The 19029-nt window shown below is 35.3% G+C and overlaps 1 protein-coding gene across 3 annotated transcripts in view; it reads right to left on the reverse strand.

The window, feature by feature from the left end:
* The window catches only part of CCSER1 (coiled-coil serine rich protein 1), a 1220070-nt gene that overhangs the window by 421145 nt on the left and 779896 nt on the right, over positions 1–19029 (reverse strand). The gene's annotated exons all lie outside the window — the stretch shown is intronic.

The following is a 19029-nucleotide window of genomic DNA, read 5'->3' on the forward strand; positions in this document are numbered from 1 at the left end:
CATTTGTTGCTAAATCCTAAGACTACAAGTAAAAATAAAATGTAAAGCATTTGTTATAGCAATGATTGCCTGTGCTTTGGTGAAACCACAATCTAAAATGTGCTGTTTAAAATTGAAGTAGTGCATCCAGGACATGCTGTGATAGTCAGCTCCTACGCTACTGCACTGTACCTGGCACATCGTGGGACCCAAACAGCACTAAGACTAATAAAAAGCAGCAGCATCCTTTGCAGCACTGGTGATCATCTAGGAAATAATCAGGATTCGATCTCCTGACAGAGGACTTTCTCTCTCTTCTACGATCGTAACTGCTTTTGACACTAAAAGGGGAAAGGATCCACTTTAAGTCTCCAATAAACTATATGCTTAATTAAATGGAAGAAGGGTTCATCTTTTTCTTAGGAAGCGTATTGCAACATGTGCCTGTGATAGAGAAAGAGAATCAAAGAGTCTATCTATCGTTCTATCTTCACTGGAAATACTGCTATTAGAAAGAAAAATAATGGAAGAATTTTTTCCCCTCTGAACACAATGAAAACTTCAATTTCTGTTATTTTCCTGCTGGAGTAGCTTTGCATATTGAGGGACAGCCTGAAAATTGCAATAAAACGTGATCTCACAGTAACTAATTCTTCCTTTTTACATTCCTTCCTTTTTCTTACCTTCTCTTCTCTTTCCCTCCCCCTCTCGATCACTTTCTTTAGTTATTTTACAATACATACTTATTATATCCTTACTACAGGCTAGGCATCATGCTAGATATTGAGGATATCAAAATAAATAATAAATAGTCCTCAAAGTTTAGGATATCGTTGACTAGACACACAAAAGTGAAAATAAAACCCTAGGAGAATGATGTCAAGTACATAAAATTTTTTCTGAGCTTAAGATGAGAGAGGCTCAGTCAGCCAGGAATGGGCATTCACACAGCCCACAGAGGAGGATTTCATTGAACGGTCAGAAGCCGAGGAGGGAACGCAGAAAGAGAACAGCATGCAGTTCTCTAAAACCTGGCTACTCAAAAGTGCAGTGCCTGATAGATAGTATGATATCACCTGGAAACTCATTAGAAATGCAGACTCTCCATGGTGATGCAAAGTACAGCATGGCAACTATAGTTAATATCACTGTATTGCATATTTGAAAGTTGCTAAGAGAGTAAGTCTTAAAAGTCCTCATCACAAGAAAAATATATTTTTTGTAACTATGCATGGTTTTGAATGTTAACCAGATTTATTGTGGTGGTTATTTCATGATATATACAATAATATCAAATCATTATGTTGTATACCTAAAACTAATATAATGTTATAAGTCAATTACACCTCAATTTAAAAAAATGCTATTGGTTCTAAAGAAAATTCTGACTCTCAGACTCCACTCAGGACCCGCTGAGGAAGAAAATACATTTTAACACAATTTCTAGGTGATTAAGATGCATGTTACAGTTTGAGAACACTACTTTAAGAGGTCTAGAAATCCTGGGTGGTTTAGCTGGCATATATATTGTGAGTCGAGCAGAAAGGAGTGCGGGAAAATAAGGCCGAAAAACTGACCAAATTGTGCAGTCTTTCAAGCAGAGAACTTGGGACTTGTTCTTTAAGCAAATGCTTACTTTAATAGCAGTTGTTGAAAACTGGTGGTGAAATTTAAAACACCAAAAATAGACATAAATAAGGACTCACATATTCTCATAATTTAGTCTATACCTACATTTCCTTTTCCCTTTTTGTAGAAACGCTATCAGGGGAAAATTGGAAAACATGCAAATAAAAACTGGGATTTTTCTTTATCACAAAAGTTTTTCACATGCCTCTAAGTCATTTGACACAGCTTTAGAAAACACAAATTTAACAAATTTTCACATTATCAATAAGAATTTTGGTTTAAGTCAAAGTATTTCTCTATTTTTGGTGAAAATCTGAACAGTACATAGCCTCAACTGTATATTCTACAGTGTCAATGACACATTTAGTAAGAAAATTGACCTGCAAGAAAGATATGCTAGACTTAAATATTGTATTTCTAGCATATATTTTGGAATTTAAGAAAGATTGCTACTGTTTTGTTGTTTTAAGCAGAACAGTGGAAGTGTAATAATTTATTTATTAAGTATTCAGTTATAATAAAAGTAATTTATAGCATAATTTTTTTTTTCATTTGGTGACAGCATTTATGTTTACAAGCTTTTCAGGGGGTTTTTAACATTTTATCTCTTCATATATAAAACTCATTTCTTGAATTGTTTAGAAAAACACACACGCACACAAATCTTAATTAAGGCCTTTTTATTTTAAGAAACAGACTTTTACTCTGTTAACTCTAGAAACTAAGGCTGTAGGATCAACCTAGCAAACCAGTTATTCTTGTAAATAAATGGTAACCTGATTTCTGAGTGTAGAAAATATTACCTACATTTACAGAATACATTTTGAAGAGCCTAAATTTCATAAGAAAAAAGATATAACACAAAACATTTATTAACCTGGCAGTGTAAGCTAAAAATGAACTCTGAAGTGGCATTCATGCTCATAACTTTTAGAAGTTATGGGAAACAGTATAACGATGTGCTTTTGAATTTAGACTGATATGAATTTAAGTTTCTGGTTGGCCAACTTCTTCTGTGTGCTCACTAACAAATTATATAATATCTCTCAACTTCAGTTTTTGTACTTGAAAAATAACAATAAATACAGTAACTATCTCATATGGTTGTTATGAAAATTAAATATGTGTACAGCACTTAGCAAAGGGCCAGGAACAGCATATCCCCAAAGAGTAATTATTATCTTCTTCTTCTTCTCTTTCTTCTTCCTCCTCTTCTTATTCTAATTCCTCCTTATCATTATTACACATATATAACATGCCTAAATATAAGATAAATTTGAACAAAATACCCTTATTTTGTGCCTTTTATTTGAAGAATGCAATATATATAGAAAACACTTACAAACAATAAATAATGAGAATATTTATATTGACTAAGCACAAGTCAAAATGTTTTTACACACATTTTTTCATTTTGTACTCAAGACAACACTTTTTTTTTGAGGAAGATTAGCCCTGAGCGAACATCTGCTCCAATCCTCCTCTTTTTGCTGAGGAAGACTGGCCCTGAGCTAACATCCGTGCCCATCTTCCTCTACTTTATTTGTGGGACGCTTACCATAGCATGGCTTTTTGCCAAGCGGTGCCATGTCCGCACCCGGGATCCGAACCGGCGAACCCTGGGCTGCCGAAGTGGACTGTGCACACTTAACTGCTGTACCACTGGGTCAGCCCCTCAAGACAACCTTTTGAGGTAACTATTGCTTTCATAAAATTTGGGGGGGAAATTGGCATTATTTCTTAAAACAATTTTGCTGTTCCCTGTTTCTCCTACCATCTAATTCTGAGGCACAAATTAAATGTTCAATGACTTGTTATTGTTCCATATGCCATTGATAGTGTTTACTTTTTTGAAGTCTTTGTCTTCTCTTGGTGCCTCATTTTGTATATTTTCTATTGCTACATTTCAAATTCATTGATTTTTTTCTTTTTCAGTGTCTAATCTGCCATTAATTCCATTCAGTGAATATTTTATTTCAGATATCTTAGTTTTTATCTCTATAAGTTCAATTTGAATTTTTTCTCTCATTATATTCATAATTTTAACTCCTTGACATATTTATAATAATGTTTTGAATTTCTTGTCTGTCTCTATTGACTGAATTTTTTCTCCTGGTTGTGAGTCACATTTTCCTATTTCGTCTCATGTCCAATAATTTTTTATATTGGTTGCCAGATATTGTGGTTTTCATTTTGTATATTCCCTTAGTAGTTAGCATTAGTTCTGGCAGATGGCTAACTTACTCGTGAGTCACACTAATCCTTCTGAAGTTTGCTTTTAAAAAAATTTTAGGATGGGTCTCATGTAGTCTTCAGAGTTATTTATCCTTATTACTAAAGCTTGACCCTTTGTGCTCTCTCCTGAATACCTCATGTACTCAATGAAGTTCACCTGAATGATGGGAATTTTAAAAAATACCCAGACTTGTGAAAGCTCTGAGAATTCTTCTACTTAAAGTTCTCCAGAAATTATTTTTTTCCCAGTAGTTGTTCTTTGCCTGGCCTTGTGCAATTTCACTCTACACACGTAAAATTGCTATTCAGTCAAAATTCTCAAGGGAATACCTATGCAGATTACTAGGGCTCTTTCTCCGTGTAGTTCCCTACTTTCTGGTAATCTGCCTTGCAAATTCTAGCTGCTTTGTTCTCTCTAAACTCAAATCTTTGTCTCCTAAACTATAAAATTTAAAGACCCAGAAATTCTGTTTGGTCTGTCCCTCCATGCTCCTGGTCCAAAAATTGCCTCCAGGCAGAAATCCAGGTGTGCAAGCCTCTCTTTATTTCCTTCCCTTCACTCAGGTATTACAGTACTTCCCTGTCTGTTTTTTCACGTGTGAGAATTGCGTTACTGTCGTTTGTCACTTAACAGCGAGATACCTTCTGAGAAATGCAACATCAGGCAATTCTGTCATTGTGTGAACATTATCAAGTGTGCTTACACCAACCCACATGTTATAGCCATTGCTTCCAGGATACATACCTGTACAGCATGTTACTGTTCTGAATACTGTAGGCAACTGTAACACAATGGTAAGTATTTGTGTATCTAAACATAGAAAAGTTACAGTAAAAATATGGTATAAAAGATAAAAATGGTACACCTGTATCAGACGATTACTGTGAATGGAACTTGCAGGACTGGAGGTTGCTCTGGGTGAGTCAGTGAGTGTGTGGTGAGAGAATGTGAAAGCCTAGGACATTGCTGGACACTACTGTAGGCTTTATCCATGCTGTACACTTAAGCTACACTAAACTCATAAAAAAATTTTTCTTCAATAATAAATTAACCTTAGCTTATTGTAACTTCTTTTCTTTATAACCTTTTAATCTTTTTAACTTTTTCACTTCTTTATGATAACACAAACGCAATGTACAGCTGTACAAAAGTATTTCCTTTCTCTATTATCTATATTTCTAATATTATTATCTACATTTCCTTCCTTATTCTATAAGCTTTTTTATTTTAAATTTTAAATTTTTTGCTTTACTTTTTAAACTTTTGTTAAAAACTAAGACACAAACACACTCACTAGCCTAGGCCTATATAGGGAGACAATCATCAGCATCAACATCTTCCACCTCCACGTCTTGTCCCACTGGAAGGTCTTCAGGGGCAATAACACACATGGAGCTGTCATCTCCTATGATAACAATGCCTTCTTCTGGAGCACCTCCTGAAGGACCTGCCTGATGCTCTTCCTGAGAAGATGTCACTCTTTTCAGAAATACGTCTGTGATGGTTTGCTTGGTTTGTTTTTCTTTCATACATTTGTTGTAAGCAGATAATGCACCCTGAACATCCCTCTTTATTAATGAAGACCTTTTGGTGTTGGGGTCTATGTTTTCAAACTTTTCAAGAACCTTGTTGAGTTCTGCAAAAGCTTCTGCTAAACATTTTATGTGAATTTTCTTGGGGTTCTACTTTTTTTTTCTTCTCCTGCAGTTTCTTTTTCTCTTGCCTCTTTAGCTATTTGTTCCTGTTCCAGATCCAACAATTCCTCATTAGTTAATTCCTCAGGAACCACATCTAAGAGCTCCTCAATGTCATCCTCATCCACACTCAGGTTTAAGTTGTCTGCCGTCTCAACCACAGCCTTGTTGATTCTTGCAACCTCCTTATCCTTGGCACGTCCTTTGAAGTCATGGATGAACCTCTTGAGTGTCTTCTTCCAGATGCCATTCATATACTCCTGGATGACATCACCCCAAGCCCGAGCAAGGTCCTTAATGCAGTCACGGATGTTGTAATCCTTCCAGAATTGCATCAGTGGCTTCCTCAATTGCAGCAATAGCCTGGGTAAAGGTCTTCCCCAGGTTTTATGCCTAAAAGGTTGCTATAACTCCTTGATCCATTGGTTGGATCAGAGAGGTGGCGTTTAGAGGGGGAAACATTGCTTTGATATTGGGATGAAGATCACCAATAAAAGGAAGATGTCTGGGAGCATTATAAACCATAAGCAAAATCTTGAAAGGTATGTTATTCTCCAAACAATATTTCTCTATTTCACTGGCATAGCAATTCAGGAAGTCATCTTGGAAGAGGATCTGGGTCATCCATGACTTCTTATTGCTCTGGTAGTACACTGGCAGTGTGTCCTTATTGATATGCTTGAAGGCCCTGGGGTTCTCACTGTGCCAGCTCACAAAGGGTTTCAATTTTTAGCCTGCAACATTGCCCCCAAGCAAGACTATTAGTCTTTCCTTAAAAGCCTTGAAACCTGGCATTGATTTGGCCTCCTTATAGATGAAACTCTTTTGAGGCATCTGTTTCCAGAATAGCGAGGTTTCGTCTATATTGAATCTTTGCTCTGGCAAGTAATTTTTTTCCACAATCGGCTTATCTAGAATTTCCAAAAATTCTTCAGCTGCCGTCACAGCATTCATAGACTCATCACTCACTTTCATATTATGTAATGAATAACAATTCTTGAATTGTTTGAATTACTCAGAGCTAACAGAAAATTTAACATCATAGTCCAGTCCAGTCTTTGTTTTCCAATATGGCAAACACATTTTTTGCTTTGGCTGTGATCGTCATGGGGCTGAGAGGGATACGCTTCTGTGTCTGGTCTTCAATCAGGATCACTAGCAGTTCCTCTGTGTCTGATATAGACCCTTCTCAAAATTTTATTAGTCTCATTTCCTTCAATGAAGCAGATCCTTTAATAGCATCTGTCACTGTGTTCTTGTTTTTCAAGATCGTAGCTATGGTGGAATGGGACATGCCTGACTGGTGAGCAATAACCGTCACTGATTTTTCACCTTTGTAGTCCTTAATCACTTTTAATTTTGTTTCCCAGGTCAATTATTCAATGTAGTCTCTTACAGGCAACATTAGCAGTGGATTTTGTGCACTTAGGGGCCATGATGAACAAAACAACATGAGACTAAATCAAGTACAAGAGAAAATGACGCAATCAAGAAATGTGGTAAACACAAGACGTTAGAGGCTGCTGCTGCTGGCACACTATGGTGTACTGTTTCACGGTAAACTTATTTTTTGTAACTAGAAAGAGTACACTCTAAAATAATGATAAAATGTATAACAGTAAATACATAAACTACTAACATCATGTTTATTATCATTACCAAGTATTCTGTACTGTACAGAATTGTATGTGCTATACTTTTTTTTGTTTTTTGATGAGGAAGATTAGCCATGAGCTAACATCGTGCCAATCTTCCTCCATTTTTCGCATGTGGGATGCGAAAGGCCAGTGAGTAGAGCAGGTACGTGCCCAGGATCTGAACCCACAAATCTGGGCTGCCAAAGCAGAGCATGTGGAACTTCAACCACTCGGCCACATGGTCAGCCCCATATGTGTTATACTTTTATATGACTGGCAGTGCAGTAGGTTTATTTATACATGTATGACTACACACATGCGTAATACATTATGCTATGATATTATGAAGGCTATGAAATCACTAGATGATAGGAATTTTTCAGCTATGTTATCATCTTATGGGACCACTATTGTATATGTGGTCCATCATTGACCAAAATGTCATTATGTGGTGCATGACTGTTTATGTTTTACCCAGTTTTTAAAATATTACATCAGGAAGACAAGTTTTATAGCCATTACTCTTCATAAATAGAAGCAGAAGTCAAGGGAAGTATTTTAAGCTTATTTTTTCAAAGGAACAAATTGAAACGTACAAAATGTAAATTACGTGATCTGAGTACTAGTGCTAGTAAGTACGAAAGCAAAACTCAAACCAATAGTTTAAGAACCTATGTGCCAAGTTCATCTATTCATCCTTAGTCAAGTTCCTTTAAGTTTTCACTAGTCAAAATGTTTAATGTGTTATATACTTATGAACAAAAATTTGTTATAACATGGAACATATATATGAATCATGATGATTCTTCAAGACAACACAGTGATCAAGAGGAACTGGGTGGGGCCAGCCCAGTAGCATAGTAGTTAAGTTCACGTGTTCTGCTTCAGCAGCCCAGGGTTCGCTGGAAGCCCAGGGTTCGCTGATTCAGATCCTGGGCATGGACCTACATACCACTCATCAAGCCATGCTGGGGTGGTGTCCCACTTAGAAGAACAAGAGGGGCATACAACTAGGATATACAACTATGTGCTGGGGCTTTGGGGAGGAACAAAAAAAAGAGGAAGATTGGCAACATATGTTAGCTCAGGGCCAATCTTCATCATCAACAACAACAAAAAAAAACCACATAAAAATAAAAAGAAAAGAGGACCTGGGCGTCAGGACTTAAAGACAAAGCACATCTGCTCAGATGGAATAGGGGCTGGAGAGTAACCTTGCCAGGGTAGACATGATTACTGTGTAAACTATGTAAAAAGCTTGGTCATAAGGGGCCAGCCCCATGGCCTAGGGGTTAAGTTCAGTGTGCTCAACTTCAGTGGCCCTGGTTCAGTTCTCGGGTGTAGACTTACACCCCTCATCAGTGGCCATGTTATGGCAGTGAACCACATACAAAGTAGAGGAAGATTGGCACAGATGTTAGCTCAGGGTGAATCTTCCTCAGCAAAACAAACAAACAAACAAACAAACAAACCAGCTTGATCATAATTTATTTACTGAATTATTAAACACCAATGTTGAGGTTGAAGAACTGAGTCAGAAAATCTGATGGCAAGAATTTGGGAGCCCTATGGGAAGAATAATTATCTAAGAAGATTCTCCATATATTAATAGAACCTTAGGCGAGAATGTTTCTCAATGGAGAAGTCAAATGATCTAGGGTATATTAAGGTATAGACCTAGAGATTCACTAAGAATTCTTGAGGTATGACCTGAGAGATGTGGAGCCCTAACTGATGGCAGAAATTAGTTTGAGTACTAGAGAAAGACTGAGCCTTCAAGTTGGAAGATCAGGTGGTTTGAGTGGGGAAAGCTGCTGAGAAGTACCAACTATTACCTCCAGCTTCTGCTAGGAAAACTACCGCAGTCTTGACTTGTGCTGACTCTTACTGACAGTAACTTGGTCAATATGCTTTGAAAGATCAGACCATAATATCACCCAGATTAACCAAGCAATGACTTTTAAGACAAGGAATATATCCAAAAGAAATATTAATCTCAAGGAACCCCAACTCCTTCTTTGCGTTCACTTAACATACATATACCATAAAATTTTTACTTTTTTAAATTAAAAAATACTTGATATTTTAGGTTTTGTATAATCTCCAGCAAAATGTTATTGAAATAATTTAGAAAGAAATGAATATGTTTTAGTTCTAGTCAATCTCTCAGTAAGACTTGAAGTTGACAAGTATCGTGAAATTACTTACATATATATAAATATGTATGTATGCTGATTGACTCAAAATTAACACAAGATTTACAAAATTTTAATTGATATAAAGATCCCCTTCATTATTCTCAAACAGTACAGATAAAACATTTGTCTGGCATGTCTTGAGAAAATCATATTTAAAAAATACCCTGGGAGATAGATATAGTTGAGGGAAATGTATTTCTCTAACTATATGTATTTTCTCATAAGAAAGCATAAACGCTTTGTGTTGATCAAAGGGAAGCATGTGAGACCAAACCAAAATGTTATCAGTTGTAGTAGGTAAAATTACCCCAAAGAAAGTGTTCTGCAGTGTGCTAAATTAAGATAGTTTAGGAACGCATTAAGGGGAAAAACTGATTAGCTGAGAAAAATAGAATCTCCTACTAAAATTTCTCTTTCAGAACAGCATCGAGACATCTGGGTGAACATCCCCAGTAACTATCCTGGGGTGTGAGGTCATCTCTGTGTAAAGTATACACGCAGGTGGGTCTTCTCCTTCATGATGACTATAAACCTTTACAAAATGGCTGCCACGTCGTAAAGATTTCCCCTGCTTCTCTATAAACAAAAAATCAGAAATATAGTGTCCAATACCCTTAGATTTGAATGATTTATTTTCCCAATATGGAAAACTATAGAATGAATGGATGGAATAAGTATTTTATTTCCATCACTGTGGAGATTTCATATGTCATAATTTTTCTTAAGTGTGGAAAGTAGTTATGATGTAACTGGATAAAACAAAAATTAATTTTTAAAAGACCTCAAATAACTGTGTCATTTTTTCTAGTTAGCCTCAGCTATGGAGGTGTAAGAAAGAGCTAGAAAGAACTTTAAATATTTGTAGTCCAACCTCTTCGTTTGACAAATATGGGGGCTTGCTGCAGAGGACTTAACTTTTAAGTGGCAAATTTGGGCCTCAAACTCGAGCCAGTTTCTCCCAAATCTAGAACTATCTTTCTTTTACCAAATTAATTTCGAAGTTCTATTACAAATCATTGTCTTAAAAGCTGTACAACTTCTGGTGCATTCCTTAGCCACTTTATGTCCAAGGTTCCACAGCTGTAAAATTGAGATAATTTTTAAGAATAAATGAGAGAATCCACATAAAACACGGCTCAGTGCCCAGTACATGATTAACCCCAATATGTACTGGTTTTTATTAGTAGCTTAATATTTGCTGCTCTTGTTGGTATTATCCAAATGAAGGACTAATTATTAATACAGTTATAAAAATAATATTTGGAGGGCATTCTTTCTGTGTCAGGCACTGATCCAACTGTTTTACCTGAATAAAGTCAATTTTTACAATAATATTATTACATGTTACAAACAAAGTTCTTCCCACGTTGAGCTGAAATTAAAATGATCTCTTTGTTATTATGTTCTATCTGTTTTTGAACTGATTTCTTTAGGCAAAATAAGATGTGCCAACTTAGTTCTTGCTATCGTTAGTTTCATCTTGCAGCTATGTCTGTGGCCCGAAGAATGACAAGAATGTTTATAAAATACTTCTGGCTTCCCTGCTTCTTACCACTACATTTCTTCTTAAACTGGGGCATTTTGGGGAGAAAAGCACATCCTCTTAGAATGAGGACAATGATCAACTCTGGGTTTTGTTTTATCTATTAAGAAAGAAAATGATGTAGGCATGGGAGAATATCGAGAGTTGGATGATCTCTGTAAAGTTTTAAAATCTAATATCTGTACTATGTTTTAATTTTAAGACAGGCAGATTGGTTTTCTTTCAGGTTCTTGCTGTGCATCTTTCTGTCTTATACGGCTTCTCAGTGAAACTGATGAAACTACTCAAGAAGTTAAGAAATTCCAACGAGTTTGAACCTAGCTTGATACCCCTATTATCAACCTTATTCAGTTCCTAAATTCTGGTTTTCTTAATTTGGATATCTACTTTTTCATCTATCAGCTTGCTGCATAGACCTTAAATTCAGCATCAAGACATTGTTGATAAAAAAATCTTTGGTGGTATATTTGGATTTCTAACCTTAGCCTTATTTAGGATTCATTTTGTAAGTGACAGTATTGAGATGTGTGACCAGTGATAGGTTTACAGAGTAGACTTAGAAATTCAGAAACTTCCCCAAGTCTGCTGAGTCTGCTTAAAAACTGTAAGAATTCACTCTTACATGTAATTTCCAGTCTTCTTTGAAAGTTTATGAACATTGTTTAAATATTTTTTGTGATTCTTTTTTCGCTGTTTTAGCCATTATATTGGAAAAACATTTTTTTCTTTTACTGTCGAAATTATAAGTCACAAAGAGATTTGTAGTGTACCTGTTTGAAAATTTTAGAGTTCATCAGGATTTTGGCTAAAATCTATCCAAAGACAAAAAAACAGCCAAATGTTAAAATTTATCAAACTCATCTTTCCTTTTATCTTTCAAAGTTAGTCTTTCTAGTCATCTTTGAAACTCTGCTCCATAATATCTGTAATTCATTCACTGGAAGCTTTGAATTGCTCATTTCCCTTTTCAAAAACCAAGATAAGTCATTATTTTCAGGGACACGGCCATTCTTCATTGCTAAACTTCTGACGTTTTAGAAATGGAAAACCATCCCATATTTCCTAAGTAATATTGCACCTACAACACAAGATAGTTTTAAATTTACACATATGTACATAACAAAAATAGTACGCATTTGTTGAATTCTTACTAGATGACAGGCACTATGCTAAGCACTTTACATGACTTAACTTTTATTCCTCACAATTACACTACGTTGCAGGTGCCATTATTAATTCCCATTTTTGTCATAGGGTAATTGAGGCAAAGAGAAGTTAATTAACCTGCCAAAGGAGACACAGCTAGGAGGTTGTGCTGAGTATTGAACCCAAAGTCTCAGATTACAGAGCTCCTTTTCTAACCACTACACATACTACCTCCAAAAGTAACTATTACTTTATGTTTTATGTGTATTGAGATGAACATCTAATATGAATTAGATAAACATGTGTTTAATAAATGAATGATTGAGTAACCCATTAGATGAGTAAGCCTAATTCCAGAATCATATAAAAGTTCACCTAAGCCACGTCATTTCTACATATTGAAGAAGTAAATGCAAGATAATAAATTCTTGGTTTTGAATTCATTTAAGATTTGAAAATAACTGGGAAAAAAAAGTTAAAATAAATGAGATTGGATTTCAGAGTTCTTGATTTCTTGGAAAGAAATGTGAACTTCAATTGAAATATTTCCTGGGGCAGACAAAGATTAAAAGAAAATTAATGTAACTATGAGGGCACAAATAACATTTGATAGAGTCTGTCTGTGATTATCATTGCTCTAGGCTAACTAAAATATTAAACAAGTATAGCACTTCCACCCCTCCAGTTTTCTAGCTGTTCTCATCTTGGTATACTGCATGAGTTAAATTCCTTCTGCTCCAGGGACTTCGGTCCTCATATTTTATGAGCTTAGATGCAATGAAGCTCACCCTAAAACTGGAATATTTCCAGCGTTTCTGATGTTCACAGCTGGGTGGTCATTTGTGATGACGCTGTCTTTCCATTTCAGATATGAAACTAATCAACGACATAGAACTTCTACTACAACTTTATGCAGTATTATTTCCGACCTATTATCAGGCCACAGGATTAACCTCTATTAAACTAATTCTTAATTAGCTTAATCTTAATTAAGATTAATCTTGATTAGATTACTTAATCTAATTCTTAATCATGAAGTTAAATACACAGTTTCAGAAACAAGTAACCTTAAATATTGTCAATGAAAGGTGTATTGGTTTAAAGTTCTCTCATGGTGGTAAATATCAGCCCAACTGTGAATTTAAAGAGCCTTAGCATCTAATGTAAGGAATGTGGCATCATGAAATATTTGAAAAATTAATCCTTTGTTATGCTAAGCTAGTTGAATCATTAATCTTTCTAGTAAGCTGTCTTTTCAATTCTTACCATGGAAGATTAAAAAAGAGAATGTACTAAAGTAGTTCACAAGAGAGGATTAAAAGCTGGAATATGGTTATCTATCACGCTATCTATTTATCTATCTATAACTTCTCACTCCATCTCTTTCTAAACCTCATTCGTATCACTCCATGACAGAATATGGCTCTCTTGATAGTCTTTGGATATGTCAGGCATTTTTCTACCATAGGCTTTTGGACTAGGAGCTCATCCCATGAGCTGGAACTTTCTTCACCTAAATATCTGCATGACCAACTCCCACAGCTTCTCAAGTCTTGGCTTACATCTTATCTTCTCAGTGAGGTCTACTTTTATCACCCTACTTGATATGGTCTACTGCTTCCCTCACCTCCAGGGACACTTAACATCTTTAAACACATTGTATAAATTTATTAGTATTGTCTATTATCTATCTTTCCACATTAGTATTTACGTGCAACAGACAGGGATATTTGTTGTTATGTTTTCTAAATTATCCCGATTGTCCAAACAGTGCCTGGAACATGGTGAGTGTTAAATAAGTATTTAAATGTTTGTTGAATTAATGGAATAATTACTTTTCTATTCATCCATATATCTAAAGAGTTCTACCCAATCTGTAATATATATATTTAAATTTAAAAATTGTACAAGTGGTGCTGGCTTTAGTGACCTATCAGGTAAAGTAAATTCATTTATTCCTATCAATGTTAAATCAACAAAAATCTAAAATTTCATTTATAATTTTAAGAGTTGCAGCATTTTCTTATCATGCTATATCATTTGACAACACCAAAGACAGTGTGCCATCGTGTTTTTTTATTAAATGCCTAAGCAAGAATCAGTGACACAGACCTTATAAGAAAGAATTTTTTATTTCAGAATATCCCTTAGGGCACAATTCTCAACTGAACAATGTCCCCTTTTGCCCAAGATGAAAATTATTATTTCAGGATGAAAACTAAACTAACATATGAAAGTTAGAAATACAAACAATTCAATTAAATAGCATAGATTACAGAAATCTATCTCAATACATAGAGTAATTATTCAGTTTTGCCATAAGTAAAAAACTTTAAAAGGTTTAGTTCAGAAAGAATGAATCTATATCATAAATTGAGAACAATACCAGTTTGTAAAATGATAAAGTTATGTACGATTATACACAATCAATTCTAAATGACATTCACTGAGTTTATGATACTGAACTGACACTGCCAATTCCTTCTTAAGTAGTATCTCTTGATGAAAATCCAAAAGACGCTAGAAAACGCTTATATTTAACTTTTCTTCCATCTGCTTGACTGGTCCATATTCTGTCCACTTCTTGTGGTAGTCTGCATTAAGATATATTTTCATTTATCAAGGTCACTATTGTTTGTAGAAATCTCACCATCTAAAATCTCTCGCTAAAGGGACTCTGAAAAATGCCTACTGCTATTTACTTAGTACCCAGAATGGCTGTCTCATTCTACTTGGTAGGTGCACCTCTCCATCATGCCCTCTTTTTGCTATGTCTGCAGGTTCTCTGGCCAACCGTCTCTGTACACAACCTCTGTGTTCCCTGCTTCACTGAAGTGGTAGGAGGAATTTATATGCTTCTTGCTTTTGGAAAAAGAAGTTTACTCTTTGGAAAGAGCAAAAATGTCAAAAAGAAACCATCATTGTACAAAAACACAGGTTCTATTATAGTTGATGCTTACCACTATTAAACATTGAGGGTTGCAACAGCTTAAGGGCCTTAACTATTTATGTATTTCATAATGACCATGTGGGTTACATGTGCATGAGCATCAATCATATGGCAGACTCTCTTCCAGGCTCTGGTGAAACAGCCATGAATAGAACAGATAATAATTCTTATCCTCAAGGAGCTTATAATCTAGTGATTATGACTTTATTATTTTGTGTTAATATACTTATATGTGAGTGTGTGCCCATATAACCTGACTTTCTGTTGTTTCACTGAAAAACAGTGCATTGGATTCCTGCTCCCATTTATATGACCAGATAATGCATTTAACTTTTTTTCCTTCTAATACCAGATTTTGAGTGCAGAGAGCAATGACAAGTGCAACTGACTTCTACCAAAGTGAGATCTATGTGGAGATAATTTAACTGTTTCCTTTGATCTTTGTGTTACCAAAATTTTTACATGGGCATATTTTTAGGCACTTAAAAAGTCAAGCAAGCAATTAGGAGTTAATTAGTAAGGGGACATCTACGTGCATTTTTTATTTGGCTTTCAAAAGCAACAAAATGTATGGAATGTTTCTCTTGTTGATTACTTGCCTTTCAAATCTTTACATTAATTTGAGTACTGTAGCTTGTATACATTTTATGTGAAATAGGTTGTCTTTTGTCATGTTTTTTTAACTAAGCAAACAAATGCTCTAGAAAGCATACCCTAAGACACCTAATTCCCAAGGTTTATAGGTACACAAACATTTGCGTGCATGTTTTGATCAGATGGGGGAAAATAATTATTTTAGCTGATAAAATAATTTCAGACCAAAAAAATCCATCATGCTTTTATTTTCCAGTAGGCATAGAAGGCTATTTCTTCAGCACTGATATAAATCATAAAAAACAGCTTTCTCCACCTTGGCCTTTTAGAAGAGGTTAAGATTTCAGGGACAATGGTGTTTATACCTTACATATTCTGAAGTTGCCATCTTTTTAATGGATGTTTTTTCTCAGTCTTCTCTGCCTTTCACTCTTTTTAGCTACGTCATGTCCTGTAAGCTTGTCATTTCTTGTAAGAGGGAACCATCTAGAAGAACTCCCCTCCCCTTAAATCTGGTAAATATTAACACATTTGTACACCCATACTTGTACACAAAGAGATTTGAGTAACTTCAGGCATTTTAACTGATGAAGTTCAAGGGACTTCTGAATATACTGGACCTGGGGGATTAAAAGGACCATCATTCTTATAATGAGAGCCATTAGTTCATATAGTTAAAAGAATCTGCCAAAAGATATGTAATTAAATAGTCTGAATACAGGTTTTCCACTTTAAGTGCCACCTTTCCACAAGAAGCGCCTAAAGCACATAACTGATACAATTTCAAAGACATCTCATTACCTTTCCAAAGGCTTTCTTTGAATTTATATTGCTAATAATGCCTTCCAGATGACATTGACAGTTGCTATCTATAACAATTGACAAAAGTGCTCAAATGCTTTTGGGAGCTTCTCACTGTTAATCTAAACTTTTCATCCAAAAAATTCTTCAAACTCATGGAGACCTTCAGTCACTGCAGCCTACCACTTTCTCCCTCAGTTTCCCTCTCAGTTCCCTTTTTGAGCTTAAAGTCCAAGGTCCATGATTATCATTAGGCTGAGGCAAAACCCTTTTGACTTTCTGGATCCTTTCTTCCGCTGTTCTTCCCTAGCAAAGCCTAAGCTCTGGATATCACTGACATAAGGTATAACTGTACCTAATAGCTAACTACGTGTGAAAACAGAAAAACAGAGTGTTGTGTTTAAATTTATGGTCATAAATTTGAAATTTGCTCTCAACGTTTTCTTGAAATCTGAATCTTTCCTACTTTAGAGATTTTGTACCAGCTGTTGCCTTCTTGTAATGATCTCTCCCCAACAATCTTCACTAGGATTACCTCCTTGCCATTCAAATTCCAGTTTAAATTTACTGTGTTAGAGACTATCCATGAACACTGAGTCTAAAATAGATATCAGGTCATTTACTGTAACATCATTTAATTTTAATTTCCTGCTTGAGACTTACCACTGAAAAATATTTTACTGGGGCCGGCCCGGAGATGCAGCAGTTAAGTGCACATGTTCCACTTTGGTGGCCCAGGGTTCGCCTGTTCGGATCCCGGGTGCGGACATGGCACTGCTTGGCACGCCATGCTGTGGGAGACGTCCCACATATAAAGTAGAGGAAGATGGGCATAGATGTTAGCTCAGTGCCAGTCTTCCTCAGCAAAAAGAGGAGGATTGGCAGCAATTGGCTCAGGGATAATCTTACTCAAAAAAAATATTTTTCTTTCTTATTTATTTATATGTTTAATTTATTTACTTATTATTTTGTGTCTCAGCTATTTCCTCTCACCAGAATGTAAAGTCCATGACAGTAAGCAGTATGTCTGTGTTGTAAAACTTTATATCCCCAGGACTTAACACAGAGTCTGGCACTTCGCAGGTGCTAAACAAATATTTACTGAGTAAACTGAATGAATAAGCTTGTACAATTCTTATAAAACAGATATTTATTTACTCCTTTTTATAAACATAGTATCAACATAGAGACTCTAATATTTGCAATTCAATTTCATTCAGGAGAAAAATGAATTGATTAAAGTGATTCTTTTCTCTCAGTGACCTTGGACAAATCATTGAAACCTCTGAGATCACATTTCTTTTTCAGGAAAATTAGAAAAGTGGACTAGATACTCTTGAATGTCTCTTTTAGCGCTAAAATACTGAGATTTTCCTTTATATTAGAAAAGCAAATTTTTAAACATCTCAATTTTAATATTTGAGCTTTGCTTTCTAATCAGTTTCAACTCAAGACTTGTGTTAATAGTTGCGGCCCTTGCTTCCATTAATCTAATGTCTCAGAGCTTTTCTTTAAAAATCTCCCTCAACTATCGTAAGACCTCTCCAAAACAGTAAACATGTGACAAAGTGCCAGTATGAGTGCATTATTTAAACTTTGCTGTAAATACTTTATATTTTTAATAATTATTATCTTGTAAAGTGGCATAGCTTTCAGCATATCCATTTAAAGTTTTCACTTTTAAATATAGTATTCATAATGTACAGCTCTATATTGTCTGAGTAACTCTGTTGAAGACTCAATATTAAACAAATAAATCAGTGGTGTCAAAATCCACTGCTGGAGATCTTACTTTATTAAAATGTGTTTATTTCTGTGATTATTAATTTTTAGGAACAGCAAAACAGAACAGAAAAATAAATGTGTAGTCTCAGACTGCAAGTCAGAAAATGCACCGCGGCTTAAACTTTCATCTGACAGAGCAATGTTCCATAACGTAATTTAATGTCCTCTCAAACCCAAAGATCTACCTGAAAATAAAATGAGAATTTCCATTTCCCTATAGTTTCTACTCTAATTACCTGCTTTTGAATCATGAATTTGTGGAAATGGGATCCCTCTTGGAAATCTATGAACATTAAGAAGCGAATATTACAACTATTTTGGGTATATTTTCATCCTCCCAATCTGGTAATAACATCTTTCAAAAGTCAGGTGATGCTTTAAATAGATAATTTGCAATCATCAGATTTTGATTCAAATTAGAATAGTGATTTGTAACAGTAAGAAGGAGCTAATTAAACAAATTCTATGGCTACATTTGGCAAGGGTTAGCCAGGATGTACCAGTTGAAAAGATATATTTTGAAACTAAATACTATGTAACTCTAATGATTCTGTTCTCTGATTTATCCAACTTAAAAGTGTAGCCATAGAAACATTAGACACTGTTCCCTTTTTTTCTTTTTTTTTGAGGAAGATTAGCTCTGAGCTAACATCTGCCACCAATCCTCCTCTTTTTGCTGAAGAAGACTGGCCCTGAGCTAACATCCATGCCCATCTTCCTCTACTTTATATGTGGGACGCTGCCACAGCATGGCTTGACAAGCAGTGCCATGTCCACACCTGGGATCCCAACTGGCAAACCCCGGGCCACCAAAGCAGAACATGTGAACTTAACCCC

The sequence above is a fragment of the Equus asinus genome, chromosome 3 (assembly GCF_041296235.1).
Source record: "Equus asinus isolate D_3611 breed Donkey chromosome 3, EquAss-T2T_v2, whole genome shotgun sequence".
NCBI lineage: Eukaryota > Metazoa > Chordata > Mammalia > Perissodactyla > Equidae > Equus > Equus asinus.